This window comes from Trichomycterus rosablanca, chromosome 4, assembly GCF_030014385.1.
Source record: "Trichomycterus rosablanca isolate fTriRos1 chromosome 4, fTriRos1.hap1, whole genome shotgun sequence".
Classification (NCBI taxonomy): domain Eukaryota; kingdom Metazoa; phylum Chordata; class Actinopteri; order Siluriformes; family Trichomycteridae; genus Trichomycterus; species Trichomycterus rosablanca.
Window position 1 is genome coordinate 11,135,371 of NC_085991.1, and position 26,131 is coordinate 11,161,501.

At 46.6% G+C, this 26,131-nt stretch overlaps 4 non-coding genes and 5 pseudogenes across 4 annotated transcripts; all 9 read left to right on the forward strand.

Annotated features, from left to right (window-relative positions):
- Positions 1-1,161: 1,161 nt before the first annotated feature.
- LOC134313472 (U2 spliceosomal RNA) lies at positions 1,162-1,335 on the forward strand (annotated as a pseudogene).
- Positions 1,336-1,714: 379 nt separating this feature from the next.
- On the forward strand, positions 1,715-1,829 carry LOC134312734 (U5 spliceosomal RNA). The gene has a single exon (XR_010011651.1). It is a non-coding gene; the product is annotated as a U5 spliceosomal RNA (small nuclear RNA).
- Positions 1,830-7,575: 5,746 nt separating this feature from the next.
- Positions 7,576-7,749, forward strand: LOC134313473 (U2 spliceosomal RNA; annotated as a pseudogene).
- Positions 7,750-8,127: 378 nt separating this feature from the next.
- Positions 8,128-8,242, forward strand: LOC134312735 (U5 spliceosomal RNA). The gene has a single exon (XR_010011652.1). It is a non-coding gene; the product is annotated as a U5 spliceosomal RNA (small nuclear RNA).
- A 5,743-nt stretch (positions 8,243-13,985) lies between these two features.
- On the forward strand, positions 13,986-14,159 carry LOC134312574 (U2 spliceosomal RNA; annotated as a pseudogene).
- A 379-nt stretch (positions 14,160-14,538) lies between these two features.
- Positions 14,539-14,653, forward strand: LOC134312736 (U5 spliceosomal RNA). Its single transcript, XR_010011653.1, has one exon. It is a non-coding gene; the product is annotated as a U5 spliceosomal RNA (small nuclear RNA).
- Positions 14,654-20,406: 5,753 nt separating this feature from the next.
- On the forward strand, positions 20,407-20,555 carry LOC134312644 (U2 spliceosomal RNA; annotated as a pseudogene).
- Positions 20,556-23,712: 3,157 nt separating this feature from the next.
- On the forward strand, positions 23,713-23,827 carry LOC134312969 (U5 spliceosomal RNA). The gene has a single exon (XR_010011879.1). It is a non-coding gene; the product is annotated as a U5 spliceosomal RNA (small nuclear RNA).
- A 117-nt stretch (positions 23,828-23,944) lies between these two features.
- On the forward strand, positions 23,945-24,079 carry LOC134312665 (U2 spliceosomal RNA; annotated as a pseudogene).
- Positions 24,080-26,131: the final 2,052 nt, after the last annotated feature.

Here is a 26,131-nt window from a genome sequence, read left to right on the forward strand (position 1 = left end):
AGGACTCTGCGTATTTTAACTCCCGATCTAAAAACACCAGTTGCTTTTAATCTGACAAAAGAATACGGTTTTATCAAAAAGTTTTTAAAGAAATATGTTTTAGAGAAGGAAGATGTCACCATTTTATCTAATGCACGTTTTATCGTCTCCTTTGTGCAGGACCGGGAAAAAGTGAGTCCTGTCCCAGGCCTCAGTCTGAGTGAGGCCAGACAAGTGTGGAGGAACGTGGCCCACCCCGCCCTCCCGAACAAGCACAAAGATCTGTTGTGGATGGCGGCTCATGAGATCCTCCCGGCCAGGGCCGTGATGCACTCCCGGGGGATGGCAACGAATCCCACGTGCCCACGGTTTGGGTGTGGCGAGCCAGAAACCGTGCGGCATGTGCTCTGGGAGTGCAGCGTGGCGAGGGACCTGTGGGCCAGAACCGGCCCGCTACAATGCCCGAGCCTACCAGCAGGGGAGGTCCACCCGCGAGTTTACCGGCTAGCGGTGAACGGGGTGGGTCAGGGCTTAGAAAAATTGCCAGCCGCGGAGTTCACCACGCTCTGGCTCACCCTTACCAGCGTGACAGCCGCCTTGTGGACCTCCCGTGACCTGTTGGTGGGGAAGCGAGTGACAGTGCCCCTGCACGCGTTGGAGCGGCTGGCAACATCGTCGCGGCAGGAGGCGCTGCGCATCGCCAATCGGAGGAGGGGGCTGGGGTCACACGCAGGGGGGTCCAGACCACCACGGGCGATGGCTCCCGTCAATGCACCGCCAACTGAACACGAGAAGGACGGAGCATCGGGCACAGGGTGAGGATCTCCGCTGAGCTGCAGAACGTGATACCGGATTCAACGGAGGAGCGGGGTGGTGCAAGGAGGACGAGGACTCACCCCGGTTTTGCACAAAGGAACGTGTTTTACTTGCGTTGTTTTACCTGGACTTTTTATTGGATTTTTTTCGAACATTTTAAACTGATATTACTCTTCACTTTTAAAAACAAGATGAACTTTTAACATACTGAAAGAAGCTTTTTACTGTTCTTTTATCTGCACTGACTTTTTAGGCAAACAAAAGCTTTTAAGAAAATGTTTAAAGTATGTTTTATTGTTTTTTATGTGAAGATGTGTTTTAAAATTGTGAGAGAAAAATGTTTTAAAATGTAAAATGGTGACAATAAAAACTTTTTCGAGGTAAAAATCTGTTCTTATCAGTTTAATATCTGATACGTCCTCTACCCGAGGACCATATATTAAATGGATTTTTAGGCCTGGGAGTCGGAAGAGGGGCTTGCTCCGTCCACTCCACGCATCGACCAGGTATTGCATTGCCTCCTGGCACGGTGCACCCTCATAAACGGTCAAACGAAAGAGTAATTGATGAATGCTGGTGACTGGCCCCTGCTGGAAAGCTGTTGGGATTAGGGGTACGGCGCCTTAGACCTTTGCCTAGCCTAGGCCCGAGGTTTCCTCGGTCCTTTTGCGCTAGGGAGTCCCGCTTTTCCCGCTTTTTCATTTTCCCTCCATTTTATTTAAAAAAAAAAAAAAAAAAAAAAAAAAGGCGAAAGACTTAATTTTCCCCCACCCTGTGTTTCTCCAGGCAAAGGCTGTGCTGCCTCGTCACCCACCCGACGACCCAAGGGCGCTTTTGCTGCAGGTTTTCGTCGCTCTACCTCGAGCCCTCTTCCTTGAGCGGCCGGTGGCCTACGGAGGCCTGGGCGACCGGCGAGCAGGGCTGGAGTTTCTCTTCATTCACGTACAAATCTTTCGCCTTTTACTAAAGATTTCCGTGGAGAGGAACGTTGACAAGTTCAACTTATTTTTTGAAGGCTTTGTCTTTGCAAAGCTGCTCTTTTGCTGGTGGAATGACAGAAGGTGTGTGGGCGTGAAGGCGGCCGGTCAGCGCCGTCCACTAGTCCGGATCCTCAAAAGGTAGGGCCTGTGGCCCGGCGCCTATTTCAGGTTATCGCTTCTCGGCCTTTTGGCTAAGATCAAGAGGGTGAGACAGCGATCGACTCCTGAGTGTTACACGACTTTTACCGTTGTGGTACTGGTCATAAGCACTTAGGAGATATTGCACTCGTTCTATTGTTGGGTATTGAGTCTTGGGTAGTAGGCTTTAATTCCCTCTAGCTACAGGACTCCAGTGGTTACATTTCTCTCTACTTTAGGTGTTCCAGTTCCACCAAGCCTTTGGTGAGAAAAGAAACCATCCCAACAGGTAAGTGCAATTTCTTTTTCCTATTTTAGCTCATTTAGCTTTGATTTTACTATTTATTGTTTTAGTGTTTTTAGTTGCTTGTTTGGCTGTTGGTGCCTCCAAGCATGTCGGCTGCTCGTGCCGGCGTGCGGAGGCACCACAGCGTCCGCTTCATATTTAAGGAGGTGGATGGTAAGCTCCTGGAGATGTCCAGACTGGATTTCTCCAGGAAGCTGATCCAAAAAACCTTAAACTTCAAACCTACCGAAATAAACTGTATTTTGACCCTGCCTGGCAACAAAGGCTTTGATGTGAGTTTTTGTACCGCTATTCTGCTTAGATGTTTTTGGCAACGTTTCGAGGATGCTAAGAGCCAGTTCTCCATGTTCACTGTGGATAAACTTTCTGACAATTCAAGGAGGATGGTGTTTGTCAGAATGTTTAATGAAACTGTGACGGGAGAGGACATTTGCACCTGGCTAAAAAGATATTGCATGGTTACAGGACAGCCTATAAGGGTAGTTGACGAAGACGGCATATGGAACTGTACTTGGAGAATCCCAATTAAACAATGGGAAGATCCAAACGGTTACCTTGGCCTGAGTCATTTGCCTTCCATGATAGTGCTGGGACAGAACCGTGGCTACATTTTCTATCAGGGTATGCCCAAGCTCTGTCGCAAATGCGGCAAGTTTGGGCATTTAGCTGAAGCATGCCAAGAGACAGTTTGTGGAAAGTGTAGAGAAGTTGGGCACACGTACGAGCAGTGTCCCAATGGCAGGAGGTGCAATCTCTGTGGTGACTCTAACCATCTCTTCAGGGATTGCCCAAAATCATTTGCCAACAAACTGAAAAGTAACAACATGGCTGCCCAAACACAGGCCCAGGGAGACAAAGAAAAGGAGGCAGGCCCTGAGATTTTGGCGGGAAATTCAAATTCCCAGCCAGTCTCAGGAGTGGGCCAAGAATTGGAAGGCGGAGCAAATGGCCAGGCAGGGTCGGAACAGGTAACGGAGGTCCCTCCCTCTGAGCAACAGCAAGAGAACAATGATGATGGTGATGATGATGATGATGATGATAATGATAATGATAATGTAGAGGAAGACTCAACCCCTTCCTCTATGGAGACGGTGCCGGAGGTGAGTGTGACTGCTGGTGGAGTGGGGGAGCTGACTCTCTCGCTCCCTAGCGCTCAGGTGCCGAAGAGACCTGCGGGATCTCCTCTGCCAGACCTGGCGGAGAAGAAACAGCGGGCCACAGAGCGGTCAGGCAGCTCCTCGTCGGAGGACCTGAACCGGCTGTGGTCCGCTGGATCCCCTAATGAGGTATCCTTTCTGCGCCTCCAGCTGAAATCATCCACGCCGAAAAGCATGCTAGAGCAGTGCTCAGCATGCCGGGACGCGCGGGACACCTGCGACCCCTCACACTTCAATTTAATGAAGATCAAGGAGGAGCAGGTGTCACAAGAAATAGGGTGATTTTAACCGGCTTTTAACCGTATCTTTGTGGTTTTAATGTCCGGGTTTTAAAGATCACGCCTGTTTTTAACCTATAGTGCTCATGTCTCTTACGATCTCCACCATCAATGTGAGAAGCGTGAGAGCAGCGTTGAGAGCACAGAGTGTTCTGTCCCTTTTAAATGACATAAAGTCAGATGTGTTTTTACTGCAAGAGTGTGCTTTGCCGTTCTTGAAATCATACAGAGATTGGGAGCAGCGGTGGGCTGCGGGTCCCTCTCTCTGGAGCGGCTCGCACTACAGCCGGGCCGACGGTGTTGCCATTTTAATAAAAAACCCTAATATTTTGGTGAAGGGCAGCACGGTGGTGAGAGACGGACGGGCGCTTTTAGCAAATCTGACTTTTTTAGGAAGGGATTTTAACATTCTTAATGTGTATGGTTTTAATGACAAAAATGACAGGCATGACCTTTTAGAAGACCTGCAGCCCCACATGCTGGGGAGGGTTCCCCTAGTGTTGGGAGGGGATTTTAATTGTGTTTTATCTAGAGCAGACAGGAAAGGGGCAGGGGAAGATTTTAAAGTAGATAAATCATCGGTTTTATTGCAGGCTTTAATCAGTGATTTTAAATTAGTGGACTGTTTTAAAACCCTGCATCAAAATGAGGAGGGCTTCACCTGGTTCAGTGGTGACGGCACCAGAGCCTCGAGGATAGATTACGTTTTTACAAGGGGCTGCCCACCCACCGATGCTAGAATAACCCCCCTTTTCTTTACAGATCACTGCATGCTGTCTTGCACTCTTTCACTCCCCACAGGTGTGACGATAGGCGGAGGGCTGTGGAGGCTGAACTGTTCCCTGTTAGAAGACGAGGAGATCATCAGGGAGTACAGGGAACAGTTCGGCCTCTGGCAGACCCTCCAAGACTTGTACGATACACGTGCACAGTGGTGGGAGATGGTAAAAGACAGGACGAGACGGTTTTTTAAAAGAAAAGGTAAGGAGAAAAAACAAAGGGAGAAGAGATGCATGGTGGGGCTGCAAAAACGACTACAGAGATATTTTAACCTTTTAAACGCTGGTTTTGATTTTAGTGACGAAATTAAAGAGGTCAAAAATGAAATGTCAGTTTTAAATAATATTAAAACTAAAGGAATTATTTTAAGAAGTCGGGAGCAGGACATAGAAGAAGGAGAAAAGTGCACGAGGTATTTTTTTAAGAAAATAACAGAAAAAGAGAGAGCAATCACCGTTTTAAATGAAGGAGGAGAAGTTTTAAACAATACCAGGAAAATTTTAGAAGTGATTGAAAATTTTTATGAAAACCTTTACAATGAAAAAAATGTGCAAATAGAGACAGTTCAAGAAGTTTTACAGTTTTTAGACAAAACAATTGACAATGAAAATGTGCTTTTATCCCGAGATTTTAACATTTTAGAAATGCAGACATGTTTTAAAGGTTTTAAACAAGGGAAGTCCCCAGGTGGAGATGGGCTCCCTTTAGAATTTTATAAAACCTTCTGGGATATTTTAGCACATGATTTATTGACTGTTTTTAACGAACTTCAAGGACTGGACAGACTCCCGGACAGTTTTAGGATAGGGATAGTTTCTTTGTTGTACAAAAAAGGAGACAAGACTGACATTAGGAACTGGAGACCCATAACGCTTTTAAATTTTGATTGTAAACTTTTTAGCAAGCTTTTATCGAGTCGAATGTCGACTGTTTTAGAGGACCTCATCCACCCGGATCAAGCCTGTGCCGTGCCCGGGAGGAGGATCACGGACAGCCTAGTGCTGGTCCGAGACGCCATCTGTTTTGCGAGAGACAGAAACATCCGGCTGTTAGTTCTAAATTTAGATTTTGAGAAAGCTTTCGATCGGGTCTCGCACCAGTACCTGTTCCAGGTACTGCAAAAAATGGGCTTCCCAGGGAGGTTTATAAAATGGGTGGGATTGCTGTACAACGATATCCACAGCAAAATTCTGGTAAATGGGCACCTCACAAAAGCGATCTCTATTCGCTCTGGCGTTCGCCAGGGGTGTCCGTTATCCCCGCTCCTGTTCGTTGCTTGCATCGAACCGCTGGCACAGATCTTGAGAAGGGACCAATGGATCACAGGACTAAGACTGCCAGGTGGACTGACTGCAACGTGCACACTATACATGGACGACGTTACCCTTTTATGTACGGACGTTTTATCGGCCCAAAGAGCACTCGACTTGACTGACTGGTACGGACGGGCCTCGGGCGCCAAGCTCAATAGGAGCAAGTCCGAGGCCCAGCTCTTTGGGCCATGGGGTGACTTACGACCAGACCTGGACGTGGATTTTAAAGAAACTGATTTAAAGATTTTAGGTATAAGATTTGACAAAGAGGGTGGAGGACGGGGAAACTGGACGGAAAAGATAGGGAAAGTTAGGCAACGACTGGGGTTATGGAGACTACGACGACTGACCATTGAGGGGAAGATTTTAATAATCAAATCTGTGATTTTACCTCTGGTTTTATTACTGTGCTCTGTTTTTAGTCCCCCCAGACATTTTATTTTACAGATGGAGAGGGCGATGTTTTATTTCCTGTGGGGGTCCAAGTGGGAGCGGCTAAGAAGAGATGTCGTCAAGAAAAAACCGGAAAATGGAGGAAAGGGGCTCCCAGACCCCCACCTGTTTTTAACTAGCAAATTTGTCGCCCTGCATATGACATACGCAACGACCCCATCCAGAGAGAACAAGACGGCAACCATGGTGAAGTTCTGGATGGGGTCGTACCTGAGGACTCTGCGTATTTTAACTCCCGATCTAAAAACACCAGTTGCTTTTAATCTGACAAAAGAATACGGTTTTATCAAAAAGTTTTTAAAGAAATATGTTTTAGAGAAGGAAGATGTCACCATTTTATCTAATGCACGTTTTATCGTCTCCTTTGTGCAGGACCGGGAAAAAGTGAGTCCTGTCCCAGGCCTCAGTCTGAGTGAGGCCAGACAAGTGTGGAGGAACGTGGCCCACCCCGCCCTCCCGAACAAGCACAAAGATCTGTTGTGGATGGCGGCTCATGAGATCCTCCCGGCCAGGGCCGTGATGCACTCCCGGGGGATGGCAACGAATCCCACGTGCCCACGGTTTGGGTGTGGCGAGCCAGAAACCGTGCGGCATGTGCTCTGGGAGTGCAGCGTGGCGAGGGACCTGTGGGCCAGAACCGGCCCGCTACAATGCCCGAGCCTACCAGCAGGGGAGGTCCACCCGCGAGTTTACCGGCTAGCGGTGAACGGGGTGGGTCAGGGCTTAGAAAAATTGCCAGCCGCGGAGTTCACCACGCTCTGGCTCACCCTTACCAGCGTGACAGCCGCCTTGTGGACCTCCCGTGACCTGTTGGTGGGGAAGCGAGTGACAGTGCCCCTGCACGCGTTGGAGCGGCTGGCAACATCGTCGCGGCAGGAGGCGCTGCGCATCGCCAATCGGAGGAGGGGGCTGGGGTCACACGCAGGGGGGTCCAGACCACCACGGGCGATGGCTCCCGTCAATGCACCGCCAACTGAACACGAGAAGGACGGAGCATCGGGCACAGGGTGAGGATCTCCGCTGAGCTGCAGAACGTGATACCGGATTCAACGGAGGAGCGGGGTGGTGCAAGGAGGACGAGGACTCACCCCGGTTTTGCACAAAGGAACGTGTTTTACTTGCGTTGTTTTACCTGGACTTTTTATTGGATTTTTTTCGAACATTTTAAACTGATATTACTCTTCACTTTTAAAAACAAGATGAACTTTTAACATACTGAAAGAAGCTTTTTAATGTTCTTTTATCTGCACTGACTTTTTAGGCAAACAAAAGCTTTTAAGAAAATGTTTAAAGTATGTTTTATTGTTTTTTATGTGAAGATGTGTTTTAAAATTGTGAGAGAAAAATGTTTTAAAATGTAAAATGGTGACAATAAAAACTTTTTCGAGGTAAAAATCTGTTCTTATCAGTTTAATATCTGATACGTCCTCTACCCGAGGACCATATATTAAATGGATTTTTAGGCCTGGGAGTCGGAAGAGGGGCTTGCTCCGTCCACTCCACGCATCGACCAGGTATTGCATTGCCTCCTGGCACGGTGCACCCTCATAAACGGTCAAACGAAAGAGTAATTGACGAATGCTGGTGACTGGCCCCTGCTGGAAAGCTGTTGGGATTAGGGGTACGGCGCCTTAGACCTTTGCCTAGCCTAGGCCCGAGGTTTCCTCGGTCCTTTTGCGCTAGGGAGTCCCGCTTTTCCCGCTTTTTCATTTTCCCTCCATTTTATTTAAAAAAAAAAAAAAAAAAAAAAAAAGGCGAAAGACTTAATTTTCCCCCACCCTGTGTTTCTCCAGGCAAAGGCTGTGCTGCCTCGTCACCCACCCGACGACCCAAGGGCGCTTTTGCTGCAGGTTTTCGTCGCTCTACCTCGAGCCCTCTTCCTTGAGCGGCCGGTGGCCTACGGAGGCCTGGGCGACCGGCGAGCAGGGCTGGAGTTTCTCTTCATTCACGTACAAATCTTTCGCCTTTTACTAAAGATTTCCGTGGAGAGGAACGTTGACAAGTTCAACTTATTTTTTGAAGGCTTTGTCTTTGCAAAGCTGCTCTTTTGCTGGTGGAATGACAGAAGGTGTGTGGGCGTGAAGGCGGCCGGTCAGCGCCGTCCACTAGTCCGGACCCTCAAAAGGTAGGGCCCGTGGCCCGGCGCCTATTTCAGGTTATCGCTTCTCGGCCTTTTGGCTAAGATCAAGAGGGTGAGACAGCGATCGACTCCTGAGTGTTACACGACTTTTACCGTTGTGGTACTGGTCATAAGCACTTAGGAGATATTGCACTCGTTCTATTGTTGGGTATTGAGTCTTGGGTAGTAGGCTTTAATTCCCTCTAGCTACAGGACTCCAGTGTTTACATTTCTCTCTACTTTAGGTGTTCCAGTTCCACCAAGCCTTTGGTGAGAAAAGAAACCATCCCAACAGGTAAGTGCAATTTATTTTTCCTATTTTAGCTCATTTAGCTTTGATTTTACTATTTATTGTTTTAGTGTTTTTAGTTGCTTGTTTGGCTGTTGGTGCCTCCAAGCATGTCGGCTGCTCGTGCCGGCGTGCGGAGGCACCACAGCGTGCGCTTCATATTTAAGGAGGTGGATGGTAAGCTCCTGGAGATGTCCAGACTGGATTTCTCCAGGAAGCTGATCCAAAAAACCTTAAACTTTAAACCTACCGAAATAAACTGTATTTTGACCCTGCCTGGCAACAAAGGCTTTGATGTGAGTTTTTGTACCGCTATTCTGCTTAGATGTTTTTGGCAACGTTTCGAGGATGCTAAGAGCCAGTTCTCCATGTTCACTGTGGATAAACTTTCTGACAATTCAAGGAGGATGGTGTTTGTCAGAATGTTTAATGAAACTGTGACGGGAGAGGACATTTGCACCTGGCTAAAAAGATATTGCATGGTTACAGGACAGCCTATAAGGGTAGTTGACGAAGACGGCATATGGAACTGTACTTGGAGAATCCCAATTAAACAATGGGAAGATCCAAACGGTTACCTTGGCCTGAGTCATTTGCCTTCCATGATAGTGCTGGGACAGAACCGTGGCTACATTTTCTATCAGGGTATGCCCAAGCTCTGTCGCAAATGCGGCAAGTTTGGGCATTTAGCTGAAGCATGCCAAGAGACAGTTTGTGGAAAGTGTAGAGAAGTTGGGCACACGTACGAGCAGTGTCCCAATGGCAGGAGGTGCAATCTCTGTGGTGACTCTAACCATCTCTTCAGGGATTGCCCAAAATCATTTGCCAACAAACTGAAAAGTAACAACATGGCTGCCCAAACACAGGCCCAGGGAGACAAAGAAAAGGAGGCAGGCCCTGAGATTTTGGCGGGAAATTCAAATCCCCAGCCAGTCTCAGGAGTGGGCCAAGAATTGGAAGGCGGAGCAAATGGCCAGGCAGGGTCGGAACAGGTAACGGAGGTCCCTCCCTCTGAGCAACAGCAAGAGAACAATGATGATGGTGATGATGATGATGATGATGATAATGATAATGATAATGATAATGTAGAGGAAGACTCAACCCCTTCCTCTATGGAGACGGTGCCGGAGGTGAGTGTGACTGCTGGTGGAGTGGGGGAGCTGACTCTCTCGCTCCCTAGCGCTCAGGTGCCGAAGAGACCTGCGGGATCTCCTCTGCCAGACCTGGCGGAGAAGAAACAGCGGGCCACAGAGCGGTCAGGCAGCTCCTCGTCGGAGGACCTGAACCGGCTGTGGTCCGCTGGATCCCCTAATGAGGTATCCTTTCTGCGCCTCCAGCTGAAAACATCCACGCCGAAAAGCATGCTAGAGCAGTGCTCAGCATGCCGGGACGCGCGGGACACCTGCGACCCCTCACACTTCAATTTAATGAAGATCAAGGAGGAGCAGGTGTCACAAGAAATAGGGTGATTTTAACCGGCTTTTAACCGTATCTTTGTGGTTTTAATGTCCGGGTTTTAAAGATCACGCCTGTTTTTAACCTATAGTGCTCATGTCTCTTACGATCTCCACCATCAATGTGAGAAGCGTGAGAGCAGCGTTGAGAGCACAGAGTGTTCTGTCCCTTTTAAATGACATAAAGTCGGATGTGTTTTTACTGCAAGAGTGTGCTTTGCCGTTCTTGAAATCATACAGAGATTGGGAGCAGCGGTGGGCTGCGGGTCCCTCTCTCTGGAGCGGCTCGCACTACAGCCGGGCCGACGGTGTTGCCATTTTAATAAAAAACCCTAATATTTTGGTGAAGGGCAGCACGGTGGTGAGAGACGGACGGGCGCTTTTAGCAAATCTGACTTTTTTAGGAAGGGATTTTAACATTCTTAATGTGTATGGTTTTAATGACAAAAATGACAGTCATGACCTTTTAGAAGACCTGCAGCCCCACATGCTGGGGAGGGTTCCCCTAGTGTTGGGAGGGGATTTTAATTGTGTTTTATCTAGAGCAGACAGGAAAGGGGCAGGGGAAGATTTTAAAGTAGATAAATCATCGGTTTTATTGCAGGCTTTAATCAGTGATTTTAAATTAGTGGACTGTTTTAAAACCCTGCATCAAAATGAGGAGGGCTTCACCTGGTTCAGTGGTGACGGCACCAGAGCCTCGAGGATAGATTACGTTTTTACAAGGGGCTGCCCACCCACCGATGCTAGAATAACCCCCCTTTTCTTTACAGATCACTGCATGCTGTCTTGCACTCTTTCACTCCCCACAGGTGTGACGATAGGCGGAGGGCTGTGGAGGCTGAACTGTTCCCTGTTAGAAGACGAGGAGATCATCAGGGAGTACAGGGAACAGTTCGGCCTCTGGCAGACCCTCCAAGACTTGTACGATACACGTGCACAGTGGTGGGAGATGGTAAAAGACAGGACGAGACGGTTTTTTAAAAGGAAAGGTAAGGAGAAAAAACAAAGGGAGAAGAGATGCATGGTGGGGCTGCAAAAACGACTACAGAGATATTTTAACCTTTTAAACGCTGGTTTTGATTTTAGTGACGAAATTAAAGAGGTCAAAAATGAAATGTCAGTTTTAAATAATATTAAAACTAAAGGAATTATTTTAAGAAGTCGGGAGCAGGACATAGAAGAAGGAGAAAAGTGCACGAGGTATTTTTTTTTAAGAAAATAACAGAAAAAGAGAGAGCAATCACCGTTTTAAATGAAGGAGGAGAAGTTTTAAACAATACCAGGAAAATTTTAGAAGTGATTGAAAATTTTTATGAAAACCTTTACAATGAAAAAAATGTGCAAATAGAGACAGTTCAAGAAGTTTTACAGTTTTTAGACAAAAGAATTGACAATGAAAATGTGCTTTTATCCCGAGATTTTAACATTTTAGAAATGCAGACATGTTTTAAAGGTTTTAAACAAGGGAAGTCCAGAGGTGGAGATGGGCTCCCTTTAGAATTTTATAAAACCTTCTGGGATATTTTAGCACATGATTTATTGACTGTTTTTAACGAACTTCAAGGACTGGACAGACTCCCGGACAGTTTTAGGATAGGGATAGTTTCTTTGTTGTACAAAAAAGGAGACAAGACTGACATTAGGAACTGGAGACCCATAACGCTTTTAAATTTTGATTGTAAACTTTTTAGCAAGCTTTTATCGAGTCGAATGTCGACTGTTTTAGAGGACCTCATCCACCCGGATCAAGCCTGTGCCGTGCCCGGGAGGAGGATCACGGACAGCCTAGTGCTGGTCCGAGACGCCATCTGTTTTGCGAGAGACAGAAACATCCGGCTGTTAGTTCTAAATTTAGATTTTGAGAAAGCTTTCGATCGGGTCTCGCACCAGTACCTGTTCCAGGTACTGCAAAAAATGGGCTTCCCAGGGAGGTTTATAAAATGGGTGGGATTGCTGTACAACGAAAATTCTGGTAAATGGGCACCTCACAAAAGCGATCTCTATTCGCTCTGGCGTTCGCCAGGGGTGTCCGTTATCCCCGCTCCTGTTCGTTGCTTGCATCGAACCGCTGGCACAGATCTTGAGAAGGGACCAATGGATCACAGGACTAAGACTGCCAGGTGGACTGACTGCAACGTGCACACTATACATGGACGACGTTACCCTTTTATGTACGGACGTTTTATCGGCCCAAAGAGCACTCGACTTGACTGACTGGTACGGACGGGCCTCGGGCGCCAAGCTCAATAGGAGCAAGTCCGAGGCCCAGCTCTTTGGGCCATGGGGTGACTTACGACCAGACCTGGACGTGGATTTTAAAGAAACTGATTTAAAGATTTTAGGTATAAGATTTGACAAAGAGGGTGGAGGACGGGGAAACTGGACGGAAAAGATAGGGAAAGTTAGGCAACGACTGGGGTTATGGAGACTACGACGACTGACCATTGAGGGGAAGATTTTAATAATCAAATCTGTGATTTTACCTCTGGTTTTATTACTGTGCTCTGTTTTTAGTCCCCCCAGACATTTTATTTTACAGATGGAGAGGGCGATGTTTTATTTCCTGTGGGGGTCCAAGTGGGAGCGGCTAAGAAGAGATGTCGTCAAGAAAAAACCCGAAAATGGAGGAAAGGGGCTCCCAGACCCCCACCTGTTTTTAACTAGCAAATTTGTCGCCCTGCATATGACATACGCAACGACCCCATCCAGAGAGAACAAGACGGCAACCATGGTGAAGTTCTGGATGGGGTCGTACCTGAGGACTCTGCGTATTTTAACTCCCGATCTAAAAACACCAGTTGCTTTTAATCTGACAAAAGAATACGGTTTTATCAAAAAGTTTTTAAAGAAATATGTTTTAGAGAAGGAAGATGTCACCATTTTATCTAATGCACGTTTTATCGTCTCCTTTGTGCAGGACCGGGAAAAAGTGAGTCCTGTCCCAGGCCTCAGTCTGAGTGAGGCCAGACAAGTGTGGAGGAACGTGGCCCACCCCGCCCTCCCGAACAAGCACAAAGATCTGTTGTGGATGGCGGCTCATGAGATCCTCCCGGCCAGGGCCGTGATGCACTCCCGGGGGATGGCAACGAATCCCACGTGCCCACGGTTTGGGTGTGGCGAGCCAGAAACCGTGCGGCATGTGCTCTGGGAGTGCAGCGTGGCGAGGGACCTGTGGGCCAGAACCGGCCCGCTACAATGCCCGAGCCTACCAGCAGGGGAGGTCCACCCGCGAGTTTACCGGCTAGCGGTGAACGGGGTGGGTCAGGGCTTAGAAAAATTGCCAGCCGCGGAGTTCACCACGCTCTGGCTCACCCTTACCAGCGTGACAGCCGCCTTGTGGACCTCCCGTGACCTGTTGGTGGGGAAGCGAGTGACAGTGCCCCTGCACGCGTTGGAGCGGCTGGCAACATCGTCGCGGCAGGAGGCGCTGCGCATCGCCAATCGGAGGAGGGGGCTGGGGTCACACGCAGGGGGGTCCAGACCACCACGGGCGATGGCTCCCGTCAATGCACCGCCAACTGAACACGAGAAGGACGGAGCATCGGGCACAGGGTGAGGATCTCCGCTGAGCTGCAGAACGTGATACCGGATTCAACGGAGGAGCGGGGTGGTGCAAGGAGGACGAGGACTCACCCCGGTTTTGCACAAAGGAACGTGTTTTACTTGCGTTGTTTTACCTGGACTTTTTATTGGATTTTTTTCGAACATTTTAAACTGATATTACTCTTCACTTTTAAAAACAAGATGAACTTTTAACATACTGAAAGAAGCTTTTTAATGTTCTTTTATCTGCACTGACTTTTTAGGCAAACAAAAGCTTTTAAGAAAATGTTTAAAGTATGTTTTATTGTTTTTTATGTGAAGATGTGTTTTAAAATTGTGAGAGAAAAATGTTTTAAAATGTAAAATGGTGACAATAAAAACTTTTTCGAGGTAAAAATCTGTTCTTATCAGTTTAATATCTGATACGTCCTCTACCCGAGGACCATATATTAAATGGATTTTTAGGCCTGGGAGTCGGAAGAGGGGCTTGCTCCGTCCACTCCACGCATCGACCAGGTATTGCATTGCCTCCTGGCACGGTGCACCCTCATAAACGGTCAAACGAAAGAGTAATTGACGAATGCTGGTGACTGGCCCCTGCTGGAAAGCTGTTGGGATTAGGGGTACGGCGCCTTAGACCTTTGCCTAGCCTAGGCCCGAGGTTTCCTCGGTCCTTTTGCGCTAGGGAGTCCCGCTTTTCCCGCTTTTTCATTTTCCCTCCATTTTATTTAAAAAAAAAAAAAAAAAAAAAAAAAAGGCGAAAGACTTAATTTTCCCCCACCCTGTGTTTCTCCAGGCAAAGGCTGTGCTGCCTCGTCACCCACCCGACGACCCAAGGGCGCTTTTGCTGCAGGTTTTCGTCGCTCTACCTCGAGCCCTCTTCCTTGAGCGGCCGGTGGCCTACGGAGGCCTGGGCGACCGGCGAGCAGGGCTGGAGTTTCTCTTCATTCACGTACAAATCTTTCGCCTTTTACTAAAGATTTCCGTGGAGAGGAACGTTGACAAGTTCAACTTATTTTTTGAAGGCTTTGTCTTTGCAAAGCTGCTCTTTTGCTGGTGGAATGACAGAAGGTGTGTGGGCGTGAAGGCGGCCGGTCAGCGCCGTCCACTAGTCCGGACCCTCAAAAGGTAGGGCCCGTGGCCCGGCGCCTATTTCAGGTTATCGCTTCTCGGCCTTTTGGCTAAGATCAAGAGGGTGAGACAGCGATCGACTCCTGAGTGTTACACGACTTTTACCGTTGTGGTACTGGTCATAAGCACTTAGGAGATATTGCACTCGTTCTATTGTTGGGTATTGAGTCTTGGGTAGTAGGCTTTAATTCCCTCTAGCTACAGGACTCCAGTGGTTACATTTCTCTCTACTTTAGGTGTTCCAGTTCCACAAAGCCTTTGGTGAGAAAAGAAACCATCCCAACAGGTAAGTGCAATTTCTTTTTCCTATTTTAGCTCATTTAGCTTTGATTTTACTATTTATTGTTTTAGTGTTTTTAGTTGCTTGTTTGGCTGTTGGTGCCTCCAAGCATGTCGGCTGCTCGTGCCGGCGTGCGGAGGCACCACAGCGTGCGCTTCATATTTAAGGAGGTGGATGGTAAGCTCCTGGAGATGTCCAGACTGGATTTCTCCAGGAAGCTGATCCAAAAAACCTTAAACTTTAAACCTACCGAAATAAACTGTATTTTGACCCTGCCTGGCAACAAAGGCTTTGATGTGAGTTTTTGTACCGCTATTCTGCTTAGATGTTTTTGGCAACGTTTCGAGGATGCTAAGAGCCAGTTCTCCATGTTCACTGTGGATAAACTTTCTGACAATTCAAGGAGGATGGTGTTTGTCAGAATGTTTAATGAAACTGTGACGGGAGAGGACATTTGCACCTGGCTAAAAAGATATTGCATGGTTACAGGACAGCCTATAAGGGTAGTTGACGAAGACGGCATATGGAACTGTACTTGGAGAATCCCAATTAAACAATGGGAAGATCCAAACGGTTACCTTGGCCTGAGTCATTTGCCTTCCATGATAGTGCTGGGACAGAACCGTGGCTACATTTTCTATCAGGGTATGCCCAAGCTCTGTCGCAAATGCGGCAAGTTTGGGCATTTAGCTGAAGCATGCCAAGAGACAGTTTGTGGAAAGTGTAGAGAAGTTGGGCACACGTACGAGCAGTGTCCCAATGGCAGGAGGTGCAATCTCTGTGGTGACTCTAACCATCTCTTCAGGGATTGCCCAAAATCATTTGCCAACAAACTGAAAAGTAACAACATGGCTGCCCAAACACAGGCCCAGGGAGACAAAGAAAAGGAGGCAGGCCCTGAGATTTTGGCGGGAAATTCAAATCCCCAGCCAGTCTCAGGAGTGGGCCAAGAATTGGAAGGCGGAGCAAATGGCCAGGCAGGGTCGGAACAGGTAACGGAGGTCCCTCCCTCTGAGCAACAGCAAGAGAACAATGATGATGGTGATGATGATGATGATGATGATAATGATAATGATAATGATAATGTAGAGGAAGACTCAACCCCTTCCTCTATGGAGACGGTGCCGGAGGTGAGTGTGACTGCTGGTGGAGTGGGGGAGCTGACTCTCTCGCTCCCTAGCGCTCAGGTGCCGAAGAGACCTGCGGGATCTCCTCTGCCAGACCTGGCGGAGAAGAAACAGCGGGCCACAGAGCGGTCAGGCAGCTCCTCGTCGGAGGACCTGAACCGGCTGTGGTCCGCTGGATCCCCTAATGAGGTATCCTTTCTGCGCCTCCAGCTGAAAACATCCACGCCGAAAAGCATGCTAGAGCAGTGCTCAGCATGCCGGGACGCGCGGGACACCTGCGACCCCTCACACTTCAATTTAATGAAGATCAAGGAGGAGCAGGTGTCACAAGAAATAGGGTGATTTTAACCGGCTTTTAACCGTATCTTTGTGGTTTTAATGTCCGGGTTTTAAAGATCACGCCTGTTTTTAACCTATAGTGCTCATGTCTCTTACGATCTCCACCATCAATGTGAGAAGCGTGAGAGCAGCGTTGAGAGCACAGAGTGTTCTGTCCCTTTTAAATGACATAAAGTCGGATGTGTTTTTACTGCAAGAGTGTGCTTTGCCGTTCTTGAAATCATACAGAGATTGGGAGCAGCGGTGGGCTGCGGGTCCCTCTCTCTGGAGCGGCTCGCACTACAGCCGGGCCGACGGTGTTGCCATTTTAATAAAAAACCCTAATATTTTGGTGAAGGGCAGCACGGTGGTGAGAGACGGACGGGCGCTTTTAGCAAATCTGACTTTTTTAGGAAGGGATTTTAACATTCTTAATGTGTATGGTTTTAATGACAAAAATGACAGTCATGACCTTTTAGAAGACCTGCAGCCCCACATGCTGGGGAGGGTTCCCCTAGTGTTGGGAGGGGATTTTAATTGTGTTTTATCTAGAGCAGACAGGAAAGGGGCAGGGGAAGATTTTAAAGTAGATAAATCATCGGTTTTATTGCAGGCTTTAATCAGTGATTTTAAATTAGTGGACTGTTTTAAAACCCTGCATCAAAATGAGGAGGGCTTCACCTGGTTCAGTGGTGACGGCACCAGAGCCTCGAGGATAGATTACGTTTTTACAAGGGGCTGCCCACCCACCGATGCTAGAATAACCCCCCTTTTCTTTACAGATCACTGCATGCTGTCTTGCACTCTTTCACTCCCCACAGGTGTGACGATAGGCGGAGGGCTGTGGAGGCTGAACTGTTCCCTGTTAGAAGACGAGGAGATCATCAGGGAGTACAGGGAACAGTTCGGCCTCTGGCAGACCCTCCAAGACTTGTACGATACACGTGCACAGTGGTGGGAGATGGTAAAAGACAGGACGAGACGGTTTTTTAAAAGGAAAGGTAAGGAGAAAAAACAAAGGGAGAAGAGATGCATGGTGGGGCTGCAAAAACGACTACAGAGATATTTTAACCTTTTAAACGCTGGTTTTGATTTTAGTGACGAAATTAAAGAGGTCAAAAATGAAATGTCAGTTTTAAATAATATTAAAACTAAAGGAATTATTTTAAGAAGTCGGGAGCAGGACATAGAAGAAGGAGAAAAGTGCACGAGGTATTTTTTTAAGAAAATAACAGAAAAAGAGAGAGCAATCACCGTTTTAAATGAAGGAGGAGAAGTTTTAAACAATACCAGGAAAATTTTAGAAGTGATTGAAAATTTTTATGAAAACCTTTACAATGAAAAAAATGTGCAAATAGAGACAGTTCAAGAAGTTTTACAGTTTTTAGACAAAATAATTGACAATGAAAATGTGCTTTTATCCCGAGATTTTAACATTTTAGAAATGCAGACATGTTTTAAAGGTTTTAAACAAGGGAAGTCCCCAGGTGGAGATGGGCTCCCTTTAGAATTTTATAAAACCTTCTGGGATATTTTAGCACATGATTTATTGACTGTTTTTAACGAACTTCAAGGACTGGACAGACTCCCGGACAGTTTTAGGATAGGGATAGTTTCTTTGTTGTACAAAAAAGGAGACAAGACTGACATTAGGAACTGGAGACCCATAACGCTTTTAAATTTTGATTGTAAACTTTTTAGCAAGCTTTTATCGAGTCGAATGTCGACTGTTTTAGAGGACCTCATCCACCCGGATCAAGCCTGTGCCGTGCCCGGGAGGAGGATCACGGACAGCCTAGTGCTGGTCCGAGACGCCATCTGTTTTGCGAGAGACAGAAACATCCGGCTGTTAGTTCTAAATTTAGATTTTGAGAAAGCTTTCGATCGGGTCTCGCACCAGTACCTGTTCCAGGTACTGCAAAAAATGGGCTTCCCAGGGAGGTTTATAAAATGGGTGGGATTGCTGTACAACGATATCCACAGCAAAATTCTGGTAAATGGGCACCTCACAAAAGCGATCTCTATTCGCTCTGGCGTTCGCCAGGGGTGTCCGTTATCCCCGCTCCTGTTCGTTGCTTGCATCGAACCGCTGGCACAGATCTTGAGAAGGGACCAATGGATCACAGGACTAAGACTGCCAGGTGGACTGACTGCAACGTGCACACTATACATGGACGACGTGACCCTTTTATGTACGGACGTTTTATCGGCCCAAAGAGCACTCGACTTGACTGACTGGTACGGACGGGCCTCGGGCGCCAAGCTCAATAGGAGCAAGTCCGAGGCCCAGCTCTTTGGGCCATGGGGTGACTTACGACCAGACCTGGACGTGGATTTTAAAGAAACTGATTTAAAGATTTTAGGTATAAGATTTGACAAAGAGGGTGGAGGACGGGGAAACTGGACGGAAAAGATAGGGAAAGTTAGGCAACGACTGGGGTTATGGAGACTACGACGACTGACCATTGAGGGGAAAATTTTAATAATCAAATCTGTGATTTTACCTCTGGTTTTATTACTGTGCTCTGTTTTTAGTCCCCCCAGACATTTTATTTTACAGATGGAGAGGGCGATGTTTTATTTCCTGTGGGGGTCCAAGTGGGAGCGGCTAAGAAGAGATGTCGTCAAGAAAAAACCGGAAAATGGAGGAAAGGGGCTCCCAGACCCCCACCTGTTTTTAACTAGCAAATTTGTCGCCCTGCATATGACATACGCAACGACCCCATCCAGAGAGAACAAGACGGCAACCATGGTGAAGTTCTGGATGGGGTCGTACCTGAGGACTCTGCGTATTTTAACTCCCGATCTAAAAACACCAGTTGCTTTTAATCTGACAAAAGAATACGGTTTTATCAAAAAGTTTTTAAAGAAATATGTTTTAGAGAAGGAAGATGTCACCATTTTATCTAATGCACGTTTTATCGTCTCCTTTGTGCATGACCGGGAAAAAGTGAGTCCTGTCCCAGGCCTCAGTCTGAGTGAGGCCAGACAAGTGTGGAGGAACGTGGCCCACCCCGCCCTCCCGAACAAGCACAAAGATCTGTTGTGGATGGCGGCTCATGAGATCCTCCCGGCCAGGGCCGTGATGCACTCCCGGGGGATGGCAACGAATCCCACGTGCCCACGGTTTGGGTGTGGCGAGCCAGAAACCGTGCGGCATGTGCTCTGGGAGTGCAGCGTGGCGAGGGACCTGTGGGCCAGAACCGGCCCGCTACAATGCCCGAGCCTACCAGCAGGGGAGGTCCACCCGCGAGTTTACCGGCTAGCGGTGAACGGGGTGGGTCAGGGCTTAGAAAAATTGCCAGCCGCGGAGTTCACCACGCTCTGGCTCACCCTTACCAGCGTGACAGCCGCCTTGTGGACCTCCCGCGACCTGTTGGTGGGGAAGCGAGTGACAGTGCCCCTGCACGCGTTGGAGCGGCTGGCAACATCGTCGCGGCAGGAGGCGCTGCGCATCGCCAATCGGAGGAGGGGGCTGGGGTCACACGCAGGGGGGTCCAGACCACCACGGGCGATGGCTCCCGTCAATGCACCGCCAACTGAACACGAGAAGGACGGAGCATCGGGCACAGGGTGAGGATCTCCGCTGAGCTGCAGAACGTGATACCGGATTCAACGGAGGAGCGGGGTGGTGCAAGGAGGACGAGGACTCACCCCGGTTTTGCACAAAGGAACGTGTTTTACTTGCGTTGTTTTACCTGGACTTTTTATTGGATTTTTTTCGAACATTTTAAACTGATATTACTCTTCACTTTTAAAAACAAGATGAACTTTTAACATACTGAAAGAAGCTTTTTAATGTTCTTTTATCTGCACTGACTTTTTAGGCAAACAAAAGCTTTTAAGAAAATGTTTAAAGTATGTTTTATTGTTTTTTTATGTGAAGATGTGTTTTAAAATTGTGAGAGAAAAATGTTTTAAAATGTAAAATGGTGACAATAAAAACTTTTTCGAGGTAAAAAATCTGTTCTTATCAGTTTAATATCTGATACGTCCTCTACCCGAGGACCATATATTAAATGGATTTTTAGGCCTGGGAGTCGGAAGAGGGGCTTGCTCCGTCCACTCCACGGAGCAAGCTCCATGGTACAATGACCACACATGCGCACTTAAACAAGCAGCACGGAAATTAGAACGTAAGTGGCGTCACACTACACTGGAGGTGTATAAGATTGCTTGGAAAGATGCTCTAACTGAGTATAAACATGCACTTATAAAAGCTAAATCTTCATATTATTCATCCCTAATAGAGAAAAATAAAAACAATCCTAGATTCCTTTTTGAGACAGTGTCCAAATTAACTAAAAACGTCAATGAAACTGAATCTAATATATCGCCTGACTGTACCAGTGATGATTTTTTAAAATTCTTTAATGACAAGATAGAAAAAATACGACTTCAGAGTCAGAGTGTGTCACTTGCCAATGTTAAGTATGGACTCACTCCGAGCAGCATTGGTGATAATAGTAACGAGTTAATCCAACTAAATTCCTTTAATCCAATCTCCCAAAATGAACTAACTGTGTTGATTAAATCATCGAAGTCATCATCGTGTATACTCGATCCTGTTCCAACTCGTTTACTTAAAGATTTACTCCCAGCTATTGTAGAGCCCCTGCTTACATTAATCAATGCATCCCTTAGCCTTGGGTACGTACCTAAATTGTTTAAAAGTGCTGTTATTAAACCCCTGATTAAAAAACCTAATCTTGATCCACATGTTTTATCTAATTATAGGCCAATTTCAAACCTTCCTTTTGTCTCAAAGATATTAGAAAAAGTCGTTTCCAAACAATTATGTTCTTATTTGAATGAAAATTGTATTCATGAAAAATTTCAATCAGGATTTAGACCCAACCATAGTACCGAAACCGCATTAATTAGAGTAGTTAACGAGTTGTTAATGTCTTCTGATAATGGATGTGTCTCTTTTCTTGTTCTATTAGATCTTAGTGCAGCGTTTGATACGGTCGATCATAACATTTTACTGGAGAGGCTAGAAAATACAGTAGGTGTTAAAGGACTCGCACTCTCTTGGTTTCAATCATATTTGACTGACCGCTCTCAATTCGTTTATGTAAATAATAAATGCTCAGAAACTACAAAAGTAAAGTGTGGTGTTCCACAGGGGTCGGTACTTGGACCGCTATTATTTACACTCTATATGCTTCCACTAGGTGAAATTATTCATAAACATGGCATAAACTTTCACTGCTATGCAGATGACACACAGCTGTATATATCAGCCAAACCAAATGATACTGACACAATCAGTAAGATAGAAGATTGTGTAAACGACATAAAAAACTGGATGTCGTGTAATTTTCTTTTACTTAATTCAGATAAAACTGAGGTTTTACTTGTTGGCTCTAAAGCTGCAAGAGACAAGTTGTCTAACCTGGTGCTAAACTTAAACACGTTCTCTGTTACTCCCAGCCCAGATGTAAAAAACTTAGGTGTCACAATAGATTCAGATCTCTCCTTTGATACACACATTAATAATATTACTAGAGTTGCTTTCTATCATTTGCGTAATATCTCTAAAATAAGAAATATACTATCTGTTAATGACGCCGAAAAACTGATCCATGCGTTTATAACTTCTCGGTTAGATTATTGTAATGCTCTTCTAACAGGATGCTCTGGTAGATCCTTAAACAAACTCCAGTTAGTTCAAAATGCAGCAGCTCGAGTGCTAACTAGAACTAAAAAATTTGATCATATCACTCCTGTTCTATCATCTCTACACTGGCTGCCAGTTAAATTTCGCATTGATTACAAAATACTTTTACTAACCTATAAAGCGCTACATGGTCTGGCTCCACAGTATCTGAGTGAGCTTATTAATTACTACAACCCAGCACGTCCACTTCGTTCACAAGATGCAGGGTTACTTATAGTTCCTAAAATTAAAAAGACCAAAGCTGGTGGAAGAGCATTTTCTTACAAAGCTCCACAACTTTGGAATAATCTTCCTGCCTCTGTTCGGTATTCGGACACAGTCTCAATGTTTAAGTCTAAACTGAAAACATATTTATTTTCTCAGGCTTTTGATTAATATAGACAAAGGAGCAGAGCTTGGGGGTTCTTGGTCGTAGAAACTTGTGGTGATCAGGGATGTTGGGTCGCTGTCGTTCTGCCTCTCTTGTCCAATCACTCTGGTTTGGGTAGGAGAGGTGGGCGCTGATGTCCTGTGAAAGCCTTCATGACCTTGTTACCTGCTCGCTCTCCCTTTTAGTTATGCTGTAATAATTAGGGCTGCCGGAGTCTAAAACTCTCTGTAAAACTGTTTGTCAACTAGCATTGTACATTATTAACTACATTCTCTGTTGTTTTACCCCGAGGGCATTCTGATGGAAACCTGTTTACCCGCCGAGGTTAAGGATTAAAGTCGAGACTGCCGGGACAACGATGCTGCTCCTGTCAGATGTGACGGGTCTGGAGTAATTGCAACGACAAGAAATCACTACAGACTTTATTGAAGACTAGAGCGGATAACAACTATATTATTATTTAATTGTTTATTTATCTATTTATTACCACTGTATGACTTTTAGATCATTCAATTCTGTGTTTGTATGATTTGTGTAAATCGTGTATTTATTTAAAGTATCCTCCAGACCACCCAAGAAGGATGGGCCCTGTTGAGTCTGGTTCCTCTCAAGGTTTCTTCCTGTAATTTTCAGGGAGTTTTTCCTTGCCACAGTCGCCCTCGGCTTGCTCAACAGGGGTTTTTGTATCTGTTGGTCCTGGATTTTGTAAAGTTGCTTTGAGACAATGTATATTGTAAAAAGCGCTATATAAATAAAGTTGACTTGACTTGACTCCACGCATCGACCAGGTATTGCATTGCCTCCTGGCACGGTGCACCCTCATAAACGGTCAAACGAAAGAGTAATTGACGAATGCTGGTGACTGGCCCCTGCTGGAAAGCTGTTGGGATTAGGGGTACGGCGCCTTAGACCTTTGCCTAGCCTAGGCCCGGGGTTTCCTCGGTCCTTTTGCGCTAGGGAGTCCCCCTTTTCCCGCTTTTTTATTTTCCCTCCATTTTACTTAAAAAAAAAAAAAAAAAAAGGCGAAAGACTTAATTTTCCCCCACCCTGTGTTTCTCCAGGCAAAGGCTGTGCTGCCTCGTCACCCACCCGACGACCCAAGGGCGCTTTTGCTGCAGGTTTTCGTCGCTCTACCTCGAGCCCTCTTCCTTGAGCGGCCGGTGGCCTACGGAGGCCCGTGCGACCGGCGAGCAGGGCTGGAGTTTCTCTTCATTCACGTACAAATCTTTCGTCTTTTACTAAAGATTTCCGTGGAGAGGAACGTTGACAAGTTCAACTTATTTTTTGAAGGCTTTGTCTTTGCAAAGCTGCTCTTTTGCTGGTGGAATGACAGAAGGTGTGTGGGCGTGAAGGCGGCCGGTCAGCGCCGTCCACTAGTCCGGACCCTCAAAAGGTAGGGCCCGTGGCCCGGCGCCTATTTCAGGTTATCGCTTCTCGGCCTTTTGGCTAAGATCAAGTGTAGTATCTGTTCTTATCAGAGATGGCGGTAAACAATGTGCGTATGCCGGTCAGGGTGATGCGGCTTAGAAATTCTGTGAGAATTGAATTGATGGAAACAAGTAACGAGGCACAGAGAGTTGGATTTAATTTGCAGAAAATTGTACAGGGAATTTTACGGGACGTTTGTAAGCAACAGACGGCAAACATCTTTTGTCTTCAAGACTTTACATCTGCTGGCTACGTGGATATCACCTACCAAGACATGGAAACATGCCAAGACTTTTTAGCTACGTGGGAAAGAATGAAAGATCATCCAGCCATCGGGGGACTAAAGGTGAGAGCGATGTACATCTGGGATGAGGTCAATGTTACAGTACATATGTACAATCCTTTTGTTGAGGAGGAAGACATTAAGCACTACCTGCAAAGATACTGTTTAAATGTGGAAGGGGGACAGAAGGTACTCAACCAGTTTGGAATATGGAACGGGAGGAGAAGGTACAGGGTAAAGTTCCGACCAGATCCGGGGGCCCCAGGCGGAGTGGCACAGCCTCCTGGATCCTTTGCGATCGGGCCACATAGAGGCTTCCTATTCTACCCGGGACAACCTATGCACTGTTGGAAGTGTGGAGCGGTAGGCCACACAAAGGCTACCTGCAGCAGCAGCCAAAGATGCAGACACTGTGGGTCAGAGGAGCACGGAACCTTTGACTGCAAAGGCCCCAAGAAATGTAGCTTGTGTGACGGTGAAGACCACCTGTACAAGAGTTGCCCCACAAAGAGAAGAACATTCGCGGAGCTGTTCTCCCCAGAATTTTTGGAGGAAGAAATGGAAATGCAGACGGAGGCAAAAAGTTTGAAAAGACAGAGTGAAGCACATGGAACAACAGGGGATGAGCAGGCGGGTGCAGAAGCAGGGCGGCCTGAACCAACTGCACTGGCGTCTGAGAAAAGAGCGGGAACAAAGACAAAGAAAACCAAAGAGCTGAAGGAAGGAAAAGGAAAGAAGGAGACAAAAGAGGTAAAAGAGCGACGAGAGAAAGACGGTGCCCCCTGTAGGGAGGTGGAGCAACAAACGGCGGGCAAACGCCCATTTACTGGAGATGAGCTGGGGGCTGGACCAGTCAGGAGAACACGCCCCGGAGGGATAAGCTGGAGCCAGATAGTGGAAGAAGAGGAAGAGGAGACAGAGCAGATCTATGAAGATATACTAAACAGCCTAAATGATGAAGTACAGAGAACACCTATGACTTACTCCGGAGCAGAAGGGGTGAGTACGAATACTGTAACAGGGTCAGGAGACCAAAGGAAGATTCAAGGGGGCGATGAAGGGACTAAAGGTATGGAACAGACATAAAGAAAAACATTATGGAAAGGACACTAAAAATAGGGACGTTCAATGCCAGAGGACTGAAAAACGTGAAGAAAAGAAGTTTGGTTTTTAGGTTCATAGAAGATTTAAGTTTGGACATTTGTTTCATTCAGGAAGCGCACCTAAAGGACTTAAAGGACATTAAAAGATTTCAAAAGGATTGGGGGAGGGGAAAATCAGTGTGGTCCATAGGGGGGGTACACTCAAGTGGAGTTGGGATTCTGTTTAAGGGATGGGAATTGAACACTAAACAAATTTTAGGAGGTGAAGTGGGGAGGATGGTTGGAGTGGATTTAAGTTGGGGGGGTGTAAAGATGAGGATTTTGAATATATACGGACCACAACATTTAAAAGACAAAAGGGTTTTTTACGAGGATGCCAAGCTATTAGGTGCAACAAGCAATTTTTTGGTTATGGGAGGGGACTTTAATATTAATCTGGCAGGAGCAGGAGACGAAGCAACAGGAATGATTGCAGATATAATTAAAACACATAAATTAGTGGACATAGGAAGGGAGATAGGAAGGGGAATGGAAGGACCAACATGGAGGAATACAAGGGGGGATGAAAGTAGGCTGGATGGGATTTTCGTGAGCAGAAGTATGGAAGTGGTGGCAGGGGAAACAAGAAGGGTGAATTTCTCAGACCACGACTTGGTGATGGCTGAGGTGAAAGTGGGGGGAAGAAAATATGGGACAGGGTACTGGAAATTAAATGTAAAAATATTAGAGAAAAAGGGGATAGAAGAGGAATTTAGATTATTTTGGGAAGGGGTTAGGGGTTTAAAAGGACTATGTGAGG